Source organism: Lonchura striata, chromosome 6, assembly GCF_046129695.1.
Source record: "Lonchura striata isolate bLonStr1 chromosome 6, bLonStr1.mat, whole genome shotgun sequence".
Taxonomy (NCBI): domain Eukaryota; kingdom Metazoa; phylum Chordata; class Aves; order Passeriformes; family Estrildidae; genus Lonchura; species Lonchura striata.
This window is the reverse complement of record NC_134608.1, coordinates 51,316,873-51,336,571: the sequence shown is the minus strand read 5'-3', so window position 1 is coordinate 51,336,571 and position 19,699 is coordinate 51,316,873. Positions and strand designations below refer to the sequence as shown.

The 19,699-nt window shown below is 44.3% G+C and overlaps 1 protein-coding gene across 1 annotated transcript in view; it reads left to right on the top strand.

Annotated features, from left to right (window-relative positions):
* The first annotated feature begins 3,456 nt into the window (after nucleotides 1–3,456).
* Nucleotides 3,457–19,699, top strand: part of DENND2B (DENN domain containing 2B) — a 149,426-nt gene continuing 133,183 nt past the window's right edge. The window contains exon 1 of the mRNA XM_077784286.1: nucleotides 3,457–3,991. The gene's annotated coding sequence lies outside the window, so the exon portion shown is untranslated. The remainder of the gene's footprint in view (nucleotides 3,992–19,699) is intronic.

The following is a 19,699-nucleotide window of genomic DNA, read 5'->3' as shown; positions in this document are numbered from 1 at the left end:
AGCGGGCGGCCCCCGCCGGGATGCGGCCCCGCGGAGGGCGCGGGGGGGCTTTGTTTGTCCCTTACGCCCGCGCCCTGCCCTGCGGTAACGCAGGACAGGCGCGTCCGGACGGGCATTCCCGGAAAGGGTCAGTGAGGTGCCCCCGGATGCCGCTCCCCGCATGTCGCCGCCCTGCGACAGCGGGGAAGAGCCTCTAAAAGCCGGAGGTGAGAGCCCCGCCGTGCTCCCTAAGGAGAAGCGGTGCTCCCGCTGCCTTTTGGTTACCGTTCCGCGGCGCGGGCTCCCGGTGCCGGTAGGGGGCGGTGGCCGGCCGAGAGCCGCGGCTGTGGGCGCCGGGCAGGGCTGCGCGCCCGCTCCCCCAGGGCGGCGAGAGAGAGAGCCCGTGCGGCGCCCGGGCCTGCCGGAGCAGCGCCGAGCCAGCCGGCTCTCCCCGAGGGAGCCGGCTCTGTCCCGGGAGCAGCATCGGCCGAACCAGCCGGCTCTGTCCCGGGAGCAGCATCGGCCGGACCAGCCGGCTCTGTCCCGGGAGCAGCATCGGCCGAACCAGCCGGCTCCGTCCCGGGAGCAGCATCGGCCGGACCAGCCGGCTCTGTCCCGGGAGCAGCATCGGCCGGACCAGCCGGCTCTGTCCCGGGAGCAGCATCGGCCGAACAGCCGGTTCTCCCCGAGGGAGCCGGCTCTGTCCGGCGAGGGCAGCGCCAGGCTGCGGTCACCGCTCGCAGTCACCGCAGCGGCTTGGGAAGCGGCCGTGGCTACGTGGGAGTAGAGCCCCTTCGAGCCCTCGCCAAGCTCGTGTGCACCGAGGTGACCGTAGTAAGGAAAAATAAGCATTAAAACTTTCTTTAAGTCCCATATGGCCAAGGATAACATGTAGACCCCGATCCTTCAAGTCCTTCATTCTTGTTGAGAGCTTTGCTAGCTGTAATGTCTTTGACAAGCAAGAAAAATAATCCTCTCCTAGTTTACATTTTGTTGTCATCCCCCAGTTGCTTAAGCAGAGCAGCAGCCAGCCCCCGCAATAAACAAGCCCTTCACAGGCTGCTTGCTCATTAATGCATTGAAAGCCCCCATTCAGTGTTCAAATCCAGCTTAACTTTAAGTTTGGTCTCCTGTACTCCAAAGAAAATTTAGACAAATTGCTGGAGTGTTTGAGATCTGGGGAACTGAATGCAACATAAAGCGGGGAGAAAAATAATATTTGATAAAAGCCATGTTAGTGTGTTTGATGTGGTGGAGAAGCAGCCAGAACAGACTGCTTCCTGCATAACTGGAAGCTGAACATCTTTGCATCATGCTTGTTAGCAATGGTCTCCTGGAGAGGTGAGTGGGTTTGCTATGTTGCTGCTCTTGTGAAATAGACTTGAAATAGACTCCTATGTCGTTTCATAACACAGAGAGAAAACTGTGTTCATTTTTTATTCCTGCCAGGTACTTGCAGCAGTAGCTTGTTGTTCAGGAGGTAAATTATTCCTGTTGTGTTGAAATTTAAACTCCCACCATTTTTTGATGTTTGGTGACACAGTACTCCTTTTGCAGCTGAGTAAATACATCTGTCCCAAGAAGGCTGACAGCTGAAATAGCTTTTGCTTTGAAACACACATTCACATAATAATCCAGATGAGAGTTACCCTTATTTCCTGTACATTTATTCTTTTGAAATATAATGGAGGTTTGTGAAATGCTGGGCATTTCCACCAGATTCCTCTTTGTGTGGGATGATAGATCAGAATATCTGAAGACAATGTATTTCATTTTGCTGGTGAGGTGGCAAAAGCCAGGAATAGTTTATCCTGAGCACAGTGAATTTCATATTACTGGTGAGGTGGCAAAAACCAGGAATAGTTTATCCTGAGCACTTGGTTCTGGGCCCAGGGAGGTATCCTTGAGCAGGAAAGCTTTTAAGCATTTGCCTGATGCTGAACACTATTTTACTTCCATTTCAGTCAAAGGAAAGAAAGTCAGTAAGTGCTTAAAAGTTCCAGAAATGCGTAGTGCTGGAATTTGTATTTCAAACTGCAGAATACAGACTGCTCTTTATTTTTCGTCTGTACCTAGAATAATTTGGTTAATTTATTGTGAAGTGACTTGATTTATCAATGCCCACATAACACTTCAAGATCTAGGAACAGTCTCAGTATTTTGCAATACTCATGGTCCTGCTAAGAGCTAGCATCCTGCCTCTTCTGTATTATTTTATAGCAAAATAATAATTTCTCATCTGACAAACGATCAGCAGCCGGTGTGCCAGGGAGGTGGCCTGCACAATGCTGTTGGTGGCCTGCACAGACAGTGTTGCACGCAGGGACTTTCTTTACCCCAGGTAGGCGCGATGCCCTGGGAGCCCTGGCTGGGCCATGCCAGCGAGCGGGACACTCAGGCTGCGGTGCCAGGGAGCTGAGCATTCCACATTGCTGCCAGAAGCTGCTCCCGGGAGGTTGTATCCCAACCCGAGGAACCCGGCACGAAGCGCAGAGGCACGCCGCTGCCTCCCTCGTCCTCCGCAGGTGCTGTTAGTGGAGCACTACCCCGCGGAGCTCGGAAAGGCCCGGGCGCTCCCTGGTTCGCAGCTCCCTGATCTTTACGGGAGCCATCTGCCCCGCGCCTGGCGCAGGAAGCGCGCCTCCCGCACTCCTCCTCCCTTCCGCTCTGCCCCGCAAGCGGCTCTGCCCCGAGAGGAGCCCAGCGCTCGGAGTGTTTTAAATAAAGACCAAGCGGCATCGCCCCTCCGGGCTAGAGCGAGGAGGAAGGCTGTCAGCTGGGGGGGCTCGGTCCTCTCCTCCTCCCTGTGCCCATCGCATCTCCCCGCGGACCAGCCGGCCCTGCCTCTCTTGCTCCCCTCCCTCACTCCTGTCCGGGACCCGGGTTTGGGGCTGGGGGAGGCGGTGCCCACCCCTCCGCGGGGCCGGGGCGAGTGCTGCCGGCGGGAGCGGTGGCTCGGCAGCCCGGGGCTGCAGCCCGGGCCGGGCTGCGCTGCGCTGGGGAGCAGGTTTCTTTGTTGGCTGCCGGGTGACTGGTTCCCATTAATCTCCCGCACTGGTCGTGGCCGTCTCCACTTCCTGCCTTTGCATACTTCTCTCTCCTTCGATCTCAGTCCCTTCCCACCCCCTTCCCTCCCCCCTTTCTTTCCCTCTTCCCAGCTTCTCCAAAAAAACTACAATCGCCCGGGCTGCGGGACGGGGGCTGCAGGCGGCCGGCGGAGGGAGCGCATCCCTGCGCACCTCGGTAAGGGCCGGGGAGGCACGCTGCCGGGCGGTGGTCGCCTCCGGGGACCGGGGCAGGGGAGCGGGACTGGGGGGAGAAACGATTGCTCGTGCTCCGGGTGGCCGTCCCTGCGCGCCGAGAGCCTCCCGCGAGCGGGGCGGGCCGGGGATGCGCGGCGGCGGGCGGCGGGGGCTCGCCGGGAGCTGCGGCTCCGCGGAGTCCCCGCGGCAGCGGAGCCGCCAGAGGCCGTGCCGGTGCGGGCCGGCCCCGCGATCCTGGCGGGACCCTGCCCTGCCCTGCCCCGGGGGAGCGCAGATGGGCGGGGGTCCTGGCGCGCGGGCGGAACGGGGACTCGGTTCTCCCGCGCTGGTGCCGCCGCCGTGACGCGCGGGACGCTGCTTTTTGCGAGGGTGGCGAGGGCAGAAGCACCGCGGAGGGACAGAGCCCGCGGAGGGACAGAGCCCGCGGAGGGACAGAGCCCGCGGAGGGACAGAGCCCGCGGGACCGCTTCGGCCGGACCGGGTAACTCCAATCCGGCTGGGGAGCCAGCGCGCCGAGCGTGGAGCTCTGAGCTGGGGGAGACGGGGACCTGCGGCACTTCCCTTCCAATGCCCACTCGCATCGTCGGTCCAGCCGGCTGCGGTGTTTGCGTGCGTGCTGAAAAATGTAGAGGAGCCATCTGGACTCCGGCGGAAGACTTTAGGATCCCAGGACAGATTTGGCTGAAGAGCTAAGGGAGTTCTGCCGCAGTTCACTTGGTGGGAAAATCAGATGTCCTGCTCTTGGCTTGGTACCAAACGTTTGCGTTACTAAGGTCACTGCAATCAAAGAGTAGCGGTTACATGCGAGAGAGCCTTCTTGTGTTTACTCCAGTTTTATCACTCAAATGTATTTCGAATTTAGTAGTCAAGCTGAATGAAGCTGGGTGCGTAGTATTACTGCATGGAGTGTGTCAGTAGTAGTGTTTTTTACGCCCTGCACTGACTTGGGGAATCGGTTTTCTTTCATTTTTATGGTGGCTAGTCAGATTTAACTTCAGGTATATATTAAATAATCCAATAAAATTGGAGTGATCCAAACCCATGGAAGATGAATGAAACTGTTAGTTGTAGTCTGGTTTTTGATGATAGGATGAATTGAAGTTGATTTGCCTTTAAGACTTAAGAATGTTTTGTTTATACATGATTAATTTATAGTTGGTGGATGAAAATTTCCATATAGTGGAAGGGTAAGTTAACAGGGCAAAGGTAGGAGTATCATGCATTTAAGGTGAGGTTTGAGGAAATAATTTATATTTTAGGAGCACCAAAATTTAACTTACATTGTGGTGATCAGGTTATGCAGGTGACATAGTGGAAATCTGTTACCACATTGACATATGAGAATAAGATTTATGGGTTTAACCATTCATTTCCTTCTTACTTTAAAGTTAGTTATTTAAAATAAAATAACTAACTAAATAAAATAAAATGCAACACATTTATAGCGATGGTGATGACTTTATCGAGTTACTCAGGAGTGTAGTCAAACATCTTTTAAAGTTAGCTACAGTCTGTGCTGTACTGACTGGACTGACATGGAACTGTTATCTTGCTTCTGGAGTGGAACCGGTATCCTCAAGAGTATGGAGTGAGAAAAGAGGCTTTTGGGACAGGTTGACAGGGATGGAGGTGCTGGGCTTCACTGGGGCATGAAAGACTGTCCTGCTCCTAGAAGGATGTAGCATGTGTTCTCCTCTTGTGTGCAGAAATAAGAGCCCTGGCCTGGCCTGGCTTTCTGCTGCTCCCTTCAGGGTGCTAAACTCCCCCAGCCAGCTTGTGTGGCGTAGTCACTGCCTTTCTGGCTCAGGGGGAGAGGTGCCTTCTGTCCTCCCCTACCCCTGCAGCATGTTTGTGCTGTGGCTGCCAGAATGTGCTCCAAGAAGCTTAGGATCAAGCATTGCTCTTTCGCTTTAAGCAAGTGCCTTCATGTACACTGCAGCTCTTTAAGGAGTGTGTGACCCCTTATTATTGGTGACCCTGTAAACCATTGTGTAATCTGTTGACTGTAACATACCATGCCAATTTATTCTTGGTTGGGAAGTCTTGCCAAGGACTTGATGGAATAGCATGATTTTGTCCACTTTATTGTTTTCATTGTGTTTCATAAACATCTAAGACCCTCTGGGAAGAATCACTGGGGCGGCTGGGCCTCCTTTTTTTAATTGCTGGTTAAATAAATGTTGCCAGTTTAAAAAAAATTAAAGTGGTATGCAGGATCTCAGAATGTCTGGAACTGCTAAACACTCATGTTTAGGAAGCAGGAGTATTTTTAGTGTAGGGGCATTTAAAGAAATGATACAAGCCCCTTGTGAAGAGGTCACTGTGAAGTACGCTGAAGAGCCTGCTTTTAACTGGAAAGTAAACCCAAGTTTCCCACAGCTGAGTAAAGCAAAAGAACCAGATTTGTGCTTTTCCTGCTTAACCGAAGAGGGAAAGGATGGATTTTTTTTGTTAGTCTACTGTAGTGGAAGTAAGGATGCCCAAATTCTTATCATATGACAACAAAATTGCTCATCTTAATGACACCCTCACCTCTCTGATTTTCTCCAGTGAGTATGTGCAATGGAGATGTAGGACTGAAAGGCATTTGACACTTTTGAAGAGGGGCTGGGAACTGGCAGTTGAGAATATGGTGTATCCCTTGGGATCTGTGTTTGTTGGAAGTCAAAAGTCCCTTGCATGAATCCATGGTTGCCATTCTCTCTATACCTAAAAGAACAGGGGTAAAAGTAGAGAAGATCGTGTGTGTTGAGAACTCCAGGTGATCTGGGCTCCTAAATCACTTCTGAATAGGGGACTGAAGTTGCCAAATAAATTACTCTGATTCCAGAGAAGTCTTTCCTCAATTCATCTTCCTGAAAAATGGAAGTCCTGGCCTAAGAGAATGTGGTTTAGGTCAAAGTTACCACTGTGTGCCACAAACACCATGTTGTCTATGAGGTCTTGAGTAATCTAGCTATGTTTATAATGTAACCCAGGTTCCTGCAGCGCAGAGGACCAGCATCTGGACTGATCAGACTTTCAATGTCTGAAATGATAGCAGAGCTGATTTTTGGTTCAGACTTCATTGATGTCTTGTTTAGAATAAATTTAATTTAGATTATGATTTTGGGGTTTTTCCTTTTTGGTTTTTCTATTTCTTTCTTTTCCAGTTGCTGAGTGCCATGTGTGTTAGTTTTATCTGTGTGCTGTAAAGTGTGTGCAATTGTTGCTTTTCAGATTTCTTGGTCTGCAGTTGGGATTTAGTTGGCAGTGCAGACAGAGACAAGTTTGGGGAATTGAATCCAAATATTTACATTCTCAATTTGGCCTAGTTTTTGTGCTTGTAAACATTCTTAGTCAAATTGAACTTTGGTGAGGTTATAAGTGGCTTTGCCAAGCCTTGGAGAGTCACACACTCTAAGACCTGAAATTCCCCCTTTTGGGAAGAGTTTTGGATGTTTTTTGGGTGTACATACATCATCCAAGTGTTAGTACTCATCATTTTTATCCCTTGTTCTACTGCAAAATCTTTTCCTGTTTGTTGGTTTTTTTTTCATATATAAATGCCTCATGCTGGTGAGCTATATCAAGTTAAATGTCATGGAGGAGAAGTCTGCCCACTTATGAGGTCCTGTGCAGATTCCATAAATCCTGGTCTCCTATGCTGCTCTAGATCTCTGCCCTGCTAGAGAGGGGCCATGGTGGAGATTCCCTTCTCTCTGTAGCTACCCTTTTCCTGGTCCTTGTTGTTTCATTGTGCAGAAAATTTTAAAACTGATTTGAGCAACGGGGATGATTGCTTATGGAGTTTCAGATTTAAATCCTCTTCTCATTCTTTTAGGCTTTGAGCAGCTGTCAGATTTTGCTAGAAACTTTTTGTTCACTGAGGACTGAGCCTAAAAGATGTTGAACTTTCTGAAGCCAACACTACTACAAAGTGTAGAGATTGGGATCGGCTACTACATTAACACTTCATGGCCAACCCACCCTCTTGTGAGTGGATTGTGTGTTCCTATTTGGAGCTGTTGCTGGTAATCAGAGTTTGCAGTTAGGATAGTTTAGTTGCAGAGAACTGGAGACTATTCTGGGACAGAGGTGACTGCACTGAGTTACAGTGAAAGTTCTTACTCATCAGCTGAGGTCTGGAGCTTTGTGTTCTTAGCCAGCTGAGTCTGGCCTACCTTAGCTTAATCCACAGTGAACATCTTTAGAGTAATGTAATTTAGAGTGTATTCTCAGATAGTTAAGATGTTCAGGGAAATGAATGGTCTAATTCCTACAGCCACTCCTACAGTGCTTTTGCTACATTCTGCTGTGAGTGTCTGACCTTGGAGATGTGCTTGGTAGGTTGAGGAATGCAGGACAAGAGTAGGTGTTCACTTTTAATGCCACCTTCACCCCTTCTTTGAAGATATGTTTGGTGGAGCTGTGTCTGTAGGCTGAAAAGCTGTCAGCTGCTGCAGTGCAGTTGAGAATTCAGTGACCTTGTGCAAATGGAGAAGTTCTTAAGGACTCAGGGAAAGCTCAGTGGGTTTCTGTTGGAAGTGCACCCTGTGTATTTTCACACACACAGGAACGGGATGTTATTCCAGTGTGAGTATATCTGTCTCCTAATTGCTCCTTAAAATGAAGATGTACGGATGCTTAATGTGTTAACATTTAGTGCTAGGACTGGTGCCAGGACAGGAAACCAGGTCTTTGAGTTGAAACTTTTGACATTATTCTCTAACTCCCACGTTATTAAAAACAGTCACTGCACAAAGTTTTAAAGCCATAATTAATTTTATCATTTTAATTAGGTTGTCACACTGAATTACTGGTTTGCATTTTTTCCCCTTAGGAAAAAGATTAGTTGTCTGCATGGGACACCCAGTCACAATCCCAGGGGACAGATGCTAACTGACTAGCACTGTGCAGAGCACTCTGCTCAGCCTGCTGTTCCAAGTACTAGGGCAGAGACCAAAGATTTTGGGAGGGCTGATCTGGAAGGTCTTGCAACCCTTCTTCAGCAAGGAGCAGATGTTTCAGACACTGACTCTGCTCATTGTTCTGGGAAGTCCTTCAAGTTAGGAGATGAATCTGTCTCTTGACATTTTTTCTTTCAACTTGAGGAAGTACAAATAGTTTTTGCAATAAGGGGTGAAATTAATGAGGAGTTTTAATGATTTTGATCCTTTGTCCTGGTGAAAACTCCTATCACTTGAAGTCATGGGGAGGGGCCTAGAATCATGTTTCTTTCTGTGTGGGCACAAAGAGAAATGGGACATATTGACTGATTCACTGTGTGTGAAAGTGCTTCTCATTTAGGCTATAGGATTGTAACGATTGAAGTTTCCAGTTTGCCTCATATCTTAATCCTGGTTCTAGACTCACAAAATCCTATTGTCCAGTGTTGTTAAAATGAGCTTTATGAGCCAGGAATATTGTTTTGAAGATATGGCAAATGAGTAAAGTGCAAAACCTTACCAAATAATCATCAAGCTCTGATTATTTCCACTAAGAAGTTGCAAATCAGACTGTAGTTCCATATCACAACTTGTGTTTTTACTGCCTGCTAGATCCCTGCTATATTGTTAACTTAATCTTTGAACAGAACACCACCTGTGCCACTCAAACTGCATAAGAAATAACTGACTTGAATGAAAGCTGAGATCAGGATAGGAAGGGGAAAAAAGGGATCATAAAGAAGAGGTGTAAAATAATCTGCACCTCTCTGAAGGCTGTTTCTAAGGATTACTTACTTAACAGTCTCCAAAACCATTAACAGAGCATTCAGTTCTCATCAATACAATTCATGCAGCTTTAGGTTAGTGTGTGCATTTCTGGTGCTTTATGGATGTATCCATATTTCTCCTGTGGAAATGAGTAAATATCTGGAATTATTTAATAGTACTAAAGGGAAGAACAAGGACAAGCACAGGGAGCTCATGTTGTCTCCTTCCTATCAGCTGTCTTGTTTGAAAGCCCTTGGGACACTCAGGGGTACTTGCAAGTTTCAATGGCACAGCCCTGGTTGCCTGGTTTGTTATTACTCAACCTCAGGGTATCTTGCAAGCATGCATCCCTGCTTTCACAGGTGCTGAACCTCAGCTCTTCCCTTCCAAGTGCTAAGGATTGGTGCAGAGGTGTTTCCTGCTGATTGGCCCAGTGTTTATTAGCCTCTGAAGCATCACTACTCTTGTTGCTGTAGTTGTAAAGCAGCTGGCAGAGGAGCTGCTCTTGCTCTCCAGAGGTGTCCTTGGGCCTGGGAAGTGAAGGGAGATGTTTTCAGGTGGCAGAGCTACCTTCTCATCTAGTGCCAAGGTGAGCTGGGGATAATCTTATTTTGCCTGCTCTGCTTTTCCTGTGGCTGCAAAACTTGGATAACACAGGTAACTCTCTAGAAAAAATAAATTCAGGAGAGGTAAGAGCTCTCAGACTCTTGCCATGTTACCTGTAAGCAAGGCTTCATCTAAATCCTTGTGCTTTGGGAAAGGTTGTCTGTTAGCTCCCAGGGAAATGTTGTCTTTTCTCTTCCTTAATGTTCTTTTAGCCCTTAGCTTCCCTCAGAAAGCCCTCCAAGCCCAGCAGCTGGGCTGTAATGAATTCTGTGTGTGCCATAATCCCTACTTGCACTGGTGCTTCCAAGCTGTAGATGGATGTGACACCTACATTTTGTGAATGCCACTTCCACTGTGGCTTGGGATTTGTTAGGCCCTAGAAAAAGGATAAAAGGTGACAAATTCTTCATCCACTGGTGAGCATCAAGGCTTCTTGTCTGCAACAGACAATCCATGATAGCAGCTACTTAGCCTGCTGGTGGCATATTCCTTTGTTTGTCTGTTCTGATATTGACACTTGTATCTATTGGAATGACAAGAGAGGTATCAGACTCCTTTGTGCTGTTAAAGAGTATCACATAAGATTTAATTGTGATTTCAGCTTTAATTCTGGCATTGCTTGCCATTGAGTTCTCTCTCTGTGAGACAGTTATTTGTGAGCTGAAGAAACCAACAGAGAAGTTGGTGAAAGTTCAGCTAAGGCTCTGTCTCCCAAACAAAGCAGTGAGAGAACCATGGAGTTTGCAGTGATGGGCAAATGCTCCAGAGAGAATAACAACGGAAGGTAAAGTTGAGACAAATGCACTGTCTGCTTATTCACCTCCAAGAGATTGCATCTGGAGGGGGGGAACACTCTGGAATATATGGCCGAGGAGATGTGTGTGTCTTATCTTTCCAGCTGTATAGATCATTGTATATTGTGATACTTCTGGCAACTGAAAAATGACAGGCATTAATACCTAGCTTAAAAGCACAGCCTGTGAGAAGGATGGGAGAAGTTTCTTGCTGCTCTGAGTGAAGCCAGCTTCTCTTTTAAAGGTTAATGGTTCACATTCAATCCATTGTCATTATTTTTAGTAGAGAGAATTATTTTGTACAGAGAGCATGAGATGAATCTGACTGATTTTTGGCATACTGGTGTTGACCTAGAATTACTGTGGGTAGACTGATGTGATAGAGGAAAGAATCTGGCCTATTCTTAAATCTGGAGAGACAGTAAAATGTTTGGCTCTGCAGAAGTGTAGCTGAGCCACCAGGCTTGGAGGTGTGCTCTGGAAGCAGGACAATTAAGGTAGGTGGCATATTCATGTGATAAATTCAAATATGTAATGCATATTCATGAGCCCATGGATAATGGCTAAACCAGCAGGAATACAGCCCTGCATAGCCAAGTGCTTTATCTTGGGCTAAAAACTTCCATTTCCCTTTCCTGTGTGCTTTGCAGCAGGACAGGTTGGCAGGCACATCTGCCTGTCCAGCCCAGGCAAACATGTAGTGGGGAGGTCAGCTGGGGTGGAGACCACACAGAGCAGCTGCTTTGGGTTCCATGAATAATCCCAGCAGTGTCTGCTCACCTCTTCCTCACCTGGCACTGTAGTTCTGGCTGCAACTTTTCAAATTGTTTCCAAATCTACTTTTTTTTAAAATTAAATTTACCTCCTAGTTAAGCAAAGAGTAAGGGGCAAGTACATGTTAATTTTTATTTTGTGGAGACTTAGGATAACCCTAAACATTTGATAGTTAGTGAGAGGTTTTGATCCAGGATTCATTGACATAAATGAGATATTATATATATATATATATATAATTTTTTTTTCAATACACAATGAAGACCTACCTCCATAACTGCTACAAACTGAATGGAGTATTCCTATACTGGGTCTAATGGAAAAAGGTTAATTTCATCTCTAGGCTTTTATCATGTAGATTTAAAAAACCTGAATGATGAGGGCCTCTGAATCAAATTAAGATTGGTAGTTTTTTAGGCGTAAGGCAAATGAAAATAAAAATTGGGAGCTGAATTCAGATAGTAGCAGAAAGATGGTGAGAAGCAGAGTAGCATCTTTCATTTGTAATTTTAAAGGTTCTGAACAAAATGTGAACAAATGAATAAAAGACTGCATCTGACTTTAGTAGATGAGGGAAACAACAGTGCAGATGAGAAGGATTGGGAAGGTAATTCTGGGAACAGATAACCTTTTTTTTTTTTTTAATTTTCAGTGTAAGTCTTAGGAAAATCAGAAATATATTGCGAGGCAAAGCATTTTCTTTTGTATTGGGTACAAATACCCAGAGTAGTGCTTTTGAGATGACAATATTGCTGCTGCCCTTCAGGGCTTCAAATGGCTTCCACCTGCTCCCACAATGTAAAATGTGATTCTAAGTGAAGTTACTTTTCTTCAAAAGGTGTATGATCAGGTGGAAAGACTATTGGGAAATTACAGGCTTTTAATACCCTGTTTCTTGTCTGGGTAATCTCAAATATTTATAATGGACTAAGGCATATATATATAGAGCTATGATGTTAATACTTCTTTTTTCTTGAAAAAGATGAGTTATTTTCTATCTGCTTATGTCTGATTTTTGAGCCTTAGTCATAGCCATTATTTTTGGTTAAAAGGAGGCTGTTATTTTGTGTCTACTATCCCCATCCTCCCACCCATTATAAACCTGTGCCAAGAGGCAAAGGTACTTTTGGTACATCAGTGTGCAGCTCAGGTTTACATCTTATGTAGAGTATAGTTCTCATGGCTATTCAAACAATATTAATTTACCCATTTTTTCCACAAATATTTTGAACAGTGCTTTCTGTATGTGGATTATGGGGATTAAATTAGCTTTTTTTAAGGGATGGAAACAGATTTACTTTGACAGAAGACAAGTTATCACACCAGATATTTCATTTTTGGTGAAACTTCGTTTTGACTAGGGAGTGGAGAACATAAAGATCCCTTCTACGTTCACAGTTTCTGATCTTTATTAGTAAGTCCTCAGCTCTCTATAAAGCCTTGACTAGGTTAGATTCAAATAGAACAAAAAATGCTCTGGCTTTTTATACAACCCTGCTGAGATTTTCTAAGTCACTTATGATAATTAGAGGCTCATTTTCCATTCAAGTCAGTTTGAACCAAATACAAAAATCTCCAGTGTGGCTTTGGCTTAATTGTTTAACAATAAAACATCTACATGTTCCTCTTAGAGGGAACTCAGGACCTTCACATTAGGAATGTGCAGGCAAAAGGCAGCAACTTATTGTTTCAGTGCTTTCCTTGTATTAAAGATACTTCTACGTGTCTGTATATATTTCTGTTGAAGCAGAAAAATACCTCTAAACTAATTTGGCCCAAAAATACCTGCTTTTCTTCTGTTCCCACACTTGGAGGAACACAGGTTTGCTCTGTAATATTGTTGTTTCTGTACTTTTCTCCCTTTGATTTTTAAACACTCTGGGAATAATCATGCATGAGGAAGATCATGTTGGTTTTTCTCCAAAAGAGAATCATTTATTTTTCATAACAACTGAGTGCAATGTTTGTGGAAAGAAAGTAAGTAAGAAATCTGGGTAAAGAGTTACTACCTAGCAAATCTCTTGTCCAGTTGCTGGTTTTTTGGTCACTCATGCAGAGGTCCTCTAAGTCATTCCAATACCTGGAACCTCAGTTTCCCTGTGCATTTGTAAAGCAATAACTGGTATCTCCCCACATACTCCTGAGATCTGCACATTAAAGAAACAAAAACAATCAGATGTTTGTATTTAGCTGTTTTTTTATGACATGTACCTTTGCAGTTTACTACACTTCTTTTGTAACCTGGAAAGGTTGTGGTAGGCTGAAATTGCCCTCTGAAGGGTGGTGGCAATTCTCCTGTAGAGTCTCAGTGAGCCTGAGCAGTGCCCGTGGCTCGGGGAGCTCTGAACCCATGAAGGCTGAAACTCGTGTTTGTTCTGCGCCGACACCTCAGGCCGAGCAAAGAAAAGGTGTTGACGTTGGAAGGAGCTGCAGCTCTGCTCCCTTGCCAAGTATGAGGTGAAGCCCTAAAGGAAGGAATAGCAATGATGTGTGACCCAGCAAAGGGTGTTCAAGACTATTCCCTCCGAGTAGCTGGACCCTCTGAGGCATGTGAGTACTCACCATCTGCCAGCCAGGCACTCTTGTGAGAGGCTCAAAGCATCCAGGTTTTATAGGCCTGTTAAAGCAGTGCTGTTCAAGATGCTATTTTTTTGTGATACAGCAGGATTTCTGACTTTTTCTCCTTGTATTTCCCATTGTCCAGGAACTGTAGCATCTATCAGGTTACACTTTCATTTCAACAACATGCTACCAATATGCTTACAGTTAAACATGCTACATAAATACCTTATTTTACTGCTTTATTAAATGTCTAACAAATCTGTTTGGCAGCCATCTAATAGGAAATAGTGTATAAGTCTCTCTTGCACATTTACTGAGCTCTAAAGTTTTTAGGTTCAGGTTAAATTGGGTTTTGGATATCACTTTCTTTGAAAAACTTTTCAAATAACCTTATTTCTTTCTCAGTCCTTTCAATTCTGTAGAGACTCTGCTGTTTTTTTATATGTGCTGCCTGTTTGAATTGACTTGAATCCCCTGAAGCAAACCTTGCTGCAACTTTTTCAAATTTCACTTTTGTATAAATGGATTGCATTTGGATCAAATATTTTTAAGCTACAAACATAAAATACAAAAGGGGGAGAATAAGCAGGTAACAGGAGATTTTTGTGTCTTTTTACAGATGTTTGGTATCACAGCTGTAGTTTTTCTCCTGTATCCTCTCTTGTGGAGGGGATGCAGGCTGGAGAAGTGAACTGCTCTATTTTCTTCCCCCAGTATTTCTTTTGGTCTTTTTGTACATTCATGTAGACTTTTCCAGAGCTTGGATCACAAGCTGGGTTAGCTGATCTTTCATGACTGCACTTTATTGTATTTACCAAAAGTTTCTTTCAGTATCACACTAGATTTGTTGCTACTCTGGAAACTCTCCTTTCTTTGTAAACTGATGGTGGGAGATAGTTTCATCAGGAGACCAGGCTGGCTGGCAATTTCTGGCTCAGATGGAGGCAGAAGGAACATTTAAGGGACAGGAAATGCTTTCAACTTGTGTACCATGAGACTGAATGGAGGTGATTTAGTATATTGGCTACTTGTTTTCCTCAGAGCTCTTCTCTGTCCTTAGGCAGTCCCTCCTGCAAAGTCTCCTTGGTTTAGGCAGTTTGTGACCTACCCCTGGCCCCACAGCTGCTCCATCCTCAGGCGGTTTGGGCATGTCTTTACAGTGGGCCAAATGCCAGTTGCATATTTGGGACTGAAGCCCCATGTGGTTGTTGTTTGTTTTTTTTTTTTTAAGCCAGAAAAAGAAATAATGAAAATGTGTCAGGTTTTTTTTTTTTGTATTTTGCAAAGGATGTTGTTCACAATAAAGGCAATAGAAATCTAAACTTTGAACTACATTAACACACTTGCATTTTGCTGAGGCAACTCAAGTATTTAAGTGCACACAAACAGCATGATACTGTGTTTCTTAGAAGAGGATCATGAACCAATGATAAAATCTCCCAGCAAGGTGAAAGTGGACTTAGGCCTTTGCAGTAGTTTGTTTCCTGTTTGGAAATGTGATCCATTGATTATTTTCTCTACTGTGCTAAGTTGCAGCAGCAAGGAAATTGAAAAGCAGGGACAAGCATCTGTTTTTCCCTAGCTGATGCTTAAGGTGATCAAATTCTATATCCTTCTGTAAGGCTGAGTGATGCCCAGTTTGTGCCACCTGGGAATGTAGTTGTAAGGAAATAAATGCCTTTAATACACTGGGTTTCTGCTCCATTTGTTTAGAAAGCTGCTTCTCGGGGCTCACTGCACAGTGAGGATTGTGCTTCTGGCTGGAATTTGCCATGCCCACCTACAGTGCCCTTCCTTACTCTAAGACTGAGTGCCAGTCTTTTCTGCAATGTTTTTGAAAGACCAATGAAGGAAAGTAACATGTACACTGCTCCCCTGTATCTCCTACTCAACTTAATGTAAAAGGATGAAAATATCCCAGCATGATAGCGTGTTACCCTTGCTTGAAGAAGCAGAAAGACATTTTCCAGTAGGCTTGGAAGCAGAGTGGAATCTGCCTTTGAAAAGAGCTGTGGCTTTGGCAAAGCAAAGTGTGTGATATGAGACTGGTTTTTGCAAAGTCCTCTAAAGCATTCTGACTAAACTAGGCTAGACAGACTGGGAAAGGCTCAGTCTGTGGGCAGAAGACCTCCCAAGAGCCTGCTTGGTTCTGTGATTCAGTTCATGGCATCTGTCCTCTGAACAGAGAATGGTCCAGCAAGGACCTGAGAGCATAGTCCTCTTGGACATCGTGGTTTTCAAATGAGATCTGCAACAGGTGTTGAGCCTAACACTTGTGCCTGTCACCTGAGGAGTTCAAGAACACCCTGAGCTCACCAAAATGTAATAATGATTGCCCTGCAACATTAAAGTGTCATTTAAAGATAAGACAAGACCAGCCCACCAACACTGTTAAACAGTCACAAACAGTAGAGATTAAGTTAGCCTCTAAACCAGGAAAACCTTCCCTTCTACCCTTACCAACCCCTACAAAGATTTTTTGCTTTTGACTCCTCCTTGGAAGATTACCAAATTTGGAAATGTGAGTTATTTCTGACTAGTTTGGCATCAAGAATAGGGTGCTATTTAAGTACTTTTATTTTATTTGGTTACTGTACTTCTGCCTCCACAAACTTCCCCTCTTGCTCTAAAATGGATACAACAATATTTTGTCCTTTGTGCCCTCTATGTTTCTGTGGCTTTGCACTTTTAAATGAGTATTATGTTTTGCTCCAGAAACAGCTGTGTTCCAGATGAAGCAAATTGTGTGAGTGCCTAATTTTTACTATTTATTTTTCAAAGGTGTTGCAAAGTTACTAATCATTAAATGACTTGAAATCCTTCTGTGAGGAATATTCTATGACTTGAAGCAGCATTTAAGTCAATGAAGGCATAAAGATGTTGCTTATATGTATTTTGAAGTCTTTAACTCATATTTGTGTTGGTAATTACACCTGCTCTGACACAGCACTTTTCAATGCAATTCTCCAAAGTGCTTTGCAAAGCTGGATGGAGCTTTGCTAGAGCTAATTAAAAGATTTTGATTCAATGAAGCATGATTAAAATATGCTGTTTTGCTTGTGCTGAACACTTTCTGGAATTCATTTGATGCTTCATTCATTTGAACTTCCTGAGGAGCCAGAGTGGGCTAAAGACCTAACTGAAACAGAAACAAAAGCAACAACTGTGTTTTATGGGAGAATGGATATATCAGCACAACTGGCTTATAGTGCAATATCAAGTTTTTTTGTTTCATTCAAACATGAGATAAAAGCAGGGAATGACATTATGGATATTGTAATGTCCTTGAATAAGTTTAGCCAGTATCTCCATTCTGTAGGTTAAGAAATCAAGGTGGAGGAAAATAAAATTAGTTGCATGACTTGAATTGCCAAATATGCCAAAGATGGAGCTGGGGCTTTAAGTCTTCTGGCCACAATGCTGCCTTTGATGCTTCACGGTAGTTTTACAAGGCACTTGCTTTACCACTTTTGCATAAAACCCATTGTTTGCAGAAATTAAAATTCCAAGCAAAGTGAAATGTGTAGATAAACAGTAACAGTCAATTTCTCCTGGTCAAAGAAAAGGGAAGCTAGGTCTACCTCTAGTATTAAGTGCTTATGCTGCAGATGAGAACAAAGCATTCAGTGTTTTACTGCTGATATATTGCAGTATGCATGGAGCTTTCTGGAGTTTGGAAGCAGAAATGGAACTGGAATGAATTTCCTCAGAACTATAGAAAACTAAAAGGGATTCCTGCTGTTTATCAGTGTTTCTAACAACATACCTGTTATGACATCACAGAATAGATGACAAAAGAATAGTGAGATATACCTGTGGCAAGGTGGATTTCAACTAGAAATTTTTGAAGGTAATTGATCCAGACAAATACTGCTGTGCTGCTTCACTCTTTGTTGAGGTCATCCTGAAGACGACACTCTTCAGTGCTTTGCTGTTGGGAAGTGAAAAGAAGGTACTGCCCTCAAGTCAGAAAAGGCCTTCCTCCAACAGAAGGCAGAGATTCAATGCCCCATTTATTGTCTTGACATTTTGTTTTATTGTTCCAGTTTGCAGAGCAGTCTCCTGAGGTTTTTAAAGTATGCATGAATAAGAGAGAGACATGAACTCTTAGTTTCTTTTGGGAATTTTAGCTTGAGACAGGCTTGTCTATTTAAACACATCTCTTGCTCCTATTTGCTTTGGCAAGAATCTAGGTGGCACAGTACCCTACTATCTCATCTTCTACTTTTTCTCCATACCTGCCTTCATTGTTCATGCCATGCTGTTTGTTAACAACTCTTAGGTCTCCTCAGATGTTTTTTTTTCTCAATGACTGTCCTTTATTACCTTTATTCATATTCCAGTGTAGTCTACAAGCACCAGTTAGTGATTGAAGCCAGATTTCTCAGTCTTTCCACATGCATGAACTGTGTCTGTAAGCAGCATCAAAGGTCCCTTTTGATGTAAAAAAAGCAGATATAAGAAGTGGACAGGAAGTTGTGAAATACATGTAAACTTTGATTAATTTATTGGTAGTATACTAAAAAGAGGTCAAAGATGTCACCCACTAAAAATTCTCAGAGGTTGTGGGGTGACTGGACTATCATTAGGTTTATGCAGCATTGGTCTTGAAAAATTATGTATGGGAATCTTCATCACATATGGGAGAGAAGTTGTGTTTATATCCCAGGATATAAATGAGATGCTAACTGGAACAGCTTTGTAGTGTGGAATGCCTCTCTTTCCTTCACAGCTTTGCATAGTTCAGTGCTTCCCCTTCTTCATGTCCTCATGCCTAAGGAATGCAGACGAATAGCTGGAAAAGGTTTGTCTTAGTGCTGTTGGGTCATTAAGGTTCTTGGCCAAAATATACCCCTGACCTCCCTGGTCAGAGGAAATTTCATCAATGGCAATGGTTGCACTGAGGCTTTAGCTAGAGTGTCTCAGCTGTTGTGGATGAGGCCTGAGGGTGCTGAAGGGGATAGATCAAAACCTGCTATAACTCTTGGTAAGTGTGTGTCTGGTGAAAACCTTTATGCCTCATTTCATGCAAGGAGAATGCCTGCAGACAATGCAGAGAGGCATTCCTCCTTTGTCCACATTTCTGTAAAATTTCAGGACACTTCTCATCAAAAATCCAGTAACAGAGGGTTTGTTGGCCTCCAGCTGCAGAAATTCAGCTTTTAGAAGGAGCCTGGGCATCAATTATGAAGATGTGTATTTAACTCTGATTTTTTTTAATCACAAATTTTGAACCAAACTGGTTCCAACAAATCTGTGTGAGTGGACGTGAGGCATTTTCATTTTTCCATAGAGCAGCAATCAGTGTGTCTTTCTGCTGCACAGCTCATGCCTCCAGCAAGCTCTCTCTGAACTGGAGCTGTCTGCAGCCTTGCAGCACAAATGGATCTGAGCAGTGTGATCTGAGAGAATGTTTATGAAAAACACCAGAAATGTCAGGCTGGCATCAGGAGGAATGTTAACACCTGATCAAGGAGAAGCAACAAGAGCTAAATTCTAGGGTCTTGAAATTCAGCCAGCAAACTGGAATTCTGTAGTAAGCAATACAAAAATCTTGTAGAATATTCTATATTTTTCTTGCATTACAGACAGCTGTTTCTATATATCTGAATACAATCAAATACTCTGAATAGACCATAGAATCCTTTAGGTTGGAAAAGGCCTCTAAGATCAGTGAATCCAACTGCTAACCCAGCACTACCAAGTCCACCATTGTGTCCCTAAGTGCCACATCCACATGGCTTTGAAAATACCTCCAGGAATGGTGACGGCCACTTCCCTGGCAGCCTGTTCTAGTACTAGACACTCTTTTGGTGGAGAAGCTTTTCCTTATATCCAAACTTAACCTCTCCTGGTGCAACTTGAAGCTGTTTTCTCTCATCCTGTCTGTTCTTACATAGGAGAAGAAACCCACTCCCACCTTGCTGCAGCCTCCTTTCTGGTGACTGTAGAGGAGTGGATCTTTACAGCTTCATTAGGAAAGGTCACATCAAAGCACTTGAACCTGTGGAAAGTAGAACACCCT